This window comes from Otolemur garnettii, unplaced genomic scaffold, assembly GCF_000181295.1.
Source record: "Otolemur garnettii isolate 467f Iridium unplaced genomic scaffold, OtoGar3 scaffold00087, whole genome shotgun sequence".
NCBI classification, from domain to species: Eukaryota; Metazoa; Chordata; class Mammalia; order Primates; family Galagidae; genus Otolemur; species Otolemur garnettii.
This window is the reverse complement of record NW_003852482.1, coordinates 6,088,288-6,091,586: the sequence shown is the minus strand read 5'-3', so window position 1 is coordinate 6,091,586 and position 3,299 is coordinate 6,088,288.

The window sequence follows — 3,299 nt, the reverse complement described above, 5'->3', positions numbered from 1 at the left end:
TTGTTTGGCGGGTCCGGGCTGGGGATTCGAACCCGCCACCTTAGGTGTACGTGGCTGGCGCCTTAGCCGGTTGAGCTATAGGCGCCGAGCCGATTCTCTTGCCTTAGTTCCTAGTATCTGGGACTACAGGCACCTGCCACAATGCCTGGCTATTTTTAGAGATGGGATCTTGCTCTTGGTCAGGCTGATCTTGAACTCCTGAGCTCAGGCAGTCCTCCCACATTGGCCTCAGAGTACTAGGATTACAGGCATCAGCCTCTAGGCCCAGCCTCTGTGATGCAGTGCTTTTGTAGGCATTAAAAAAGTATGAGGTACTAGCTGGGCATGATGGTACCCTTGTGGTCTCAGTGACTTGGGATTCTGAGGCAAGAGGATCACTTGAATCCAAGAAGTTGAGGTTGCTGAGAGCTATGATGCCACAGTACTCTATAGAGGGCAACAAAGTGAGACTGCCTTGAAAAACAAAAAAAAGCTTGTGCTGTTAACCATTGTGTCATGCTGAATGTGTGTTTGTTGGCAAAATCTTTGGTCTGTAGTCAGATCAAGACAAAAAGAGGGCTGGACAAGGTGGAAGGGTCCCTTGAGCTCAGGAATTTGAGACCAGCCTAAGCAAGATGAGACCCTGGTCTCTACCAAAAATAGAAAACATTAGTCAGGCATGGTTGTGCATACCTATAGTCCAGCTACTTGGGAGGATGAAGTAAGAGATGAAGAGGATGGCTTGAATCTAGGAGTTTGAGGTCGGCGTGAGCTAGGTAGATGTCACAGCACTCTAGCCTGAACAATAAAGTGAGACTCTTATCTTTAAAAAAAAAAAAGAATGAGGTTTGGCATCTGTGGCTCAGCAGCTAGGATGCTAGCCACATACACCGGAGCTGGCAGGTTCAAATCCTAGTCCAGGCCTGCCAAACAACGATGGGAACTACAACCAAAAAATAGCCAGGTGTTGCGGAAAGTGCCTGTTAGTCCCAGCTACTTGGGAGGCTGAAGCAAGAGAATCGCTTAAGCCCGAGAGTTTGAGGTTGCTCTGAGCTGTGGCGCCATGGCACTCTATGGAGGATGACATAGTGAGACTCCTGTCTCAAAATAAAGAAAAAATGAGCTAGATTGCTCTGTATTTTCTTAGAAGGATGACCACGGTATATTAAGAAAAGAACCCAAGTTTCAGCATATATATTATAGTGACTTCACTCATTTGTAGAAGAAAATAGAAGGTTTCAATTCTGCATATAGGTTTATATAAGCAGAGAAAAAGGTGCGAAAGATATCCATAAATTGTTAGCAATAGTTAGCTTTTTTTGGTAGAGACAGAGTCTCACTCTCACCCTCAATAGAGTGCTGTGGCGTCACACAGCTCACAGCAACCTCCAACTCTGGGGCTTAGGCAATTCTCTCGCCTCAACCTCCGGAGTAGCTGGGACTACAGGTGCCTACCACAACGTCCAGCTATTTTTTGTGGCAGTTTGGCCAGGGCCAGGTTTGAACCTGCCACCCTTGGTATATGGGGCCAGCACCCTACCCACTGAGCCACAGGCGCCACCCTGGACTTTATTTTTTTTTATTACTTTTTCTTTTTTAGAGACAGAGTATCACTTTATTGCCCTCTATAGAGTGCCATGGTGTTACACATCTCACAGCAACCTCCAACTCTGGGCTTAGGCAATTCTCTTGCTTCAGCCTCCAGAGTAGCTGGGACTATAGGCGCTGGCCAAAACACCTGGCAATTTTTTGTTGCAGTTTGCCCAAGGTCAGGCCTGAACCCACCACCCTTGGTATAGGGGCTGGCACCGTACCCACTGAGCCTTAGGTGCCGCCCTAGCAGTAGGTTTTTTTTTTTTTTTTTAGAGACAGTCTCACTTTGTCACCCTGGGTAGTGTGCTGTGGCATCACAGCTCACAGCAACCTCTAGCTCTTGGGATTAGGCAATTCTCTTGCCTTAGTTTCCTGAGTAGCTGGGACTATAGGCACCCACCACAACACCTGGCTATTTTTTGTTGCAGTTTGGCCAGGGCTAAGTACCTACCACCCTCTGTATATGGGACCAGTGCCTTACTCACTGAGCCACAGGCGCCACCCTAGCAGTAGTTAGCTTTTAAGTTGGATAGTTTTGTTAGTATCATTCGAATTTGTTATACTGAATGTGTATTTGTAACATAGACAACTAATTGTAAAAGTGACACATTTTAAAACAGGCATGCCTGTGGATAGTGGGCTGGGACTGGGCAGCTGGTGTCTTATGTTGCTGGCTCTTTCCTGGCACAAGCTCAGGACCACAAGGCAAACTACAGTGAGGCAAGAGCTTCCCAAGCTTTCCTTTCTCCAATTCAACCTGTCTGGAGTGTCCTGGCTTCTGGTGCTGTGGCCCCATAGTTCACGTGAATGAATGGAACCAGTTCAATCATCTTGTCACTGTTGATGTCAGTGGTGGTCAGAAACATCTTTGTTGATCTATTTAGAAGGAACAATCCAATACAAATGCCTTCTGCGTTTTCTGTTCCCTTCTAAATCAGATTTGCAATAAAGAACTTAGATTTCAGCTGCATTTGTAAAATACTTCTTATTTACTAATTTATCATTATTTGGAGGTGGAAAAGGAAGGAGAAACTGGATTAGAGCTACATGTTTTATATATTTCTCTTATGTGACAGGTCCTTGTTAAATTTCAGTGCTGCAGAATGGAGGCCTTTGTATAGCACATCTGCCCAGCTGTTCATCCCTAGCTGTATATTGAAGTTGAAGTTGTCTTCCCCCCTCCTACTTGCTGAATTAACGGCTTATTCAAAAGAAGTGGTTGCTGTGAGTTATGATGACACCAGGGCACTCTACCAAGGGTGAGACTCTGTCTTAAAAATTTAAAAAAATGGGAGTACTAATAACTTTCTGTGAGTAGTTATCTATTTTATTTCTTGTTTCAGCTTTTTTTTTGAGAACAGAGTCTTCTTGTTCTGTTGTCCCAGCTGGGACTAGAGTGGGGCTAGAGTGCAGTGGCATCACCAGCTCCACCAGTTGCAACCTCCAACTTCTGGACTTGACCAGTTCTCCTCCTGCCTGAGCCTCTGCTTCCCAAGTAGCTAGGACTATAGGTGCACCACCATACATAGATAATTTCTTTTTGTAAAGAAGAAGTCTCCCTAAGTTGTTGAGACTGGTCTTGAACTGACCTCAGTAATCCTGCCTAGGCCTCTCAAAGTGCTAGAATTACAAGCATGAGCCAGCAGCACTTCAGGCCAGAACAATTTTTTTTGGGGGGGGGGCAGAGCCTCAAGCTGTTGCCCTGGGTAGAGTGCTGTGGCATCACA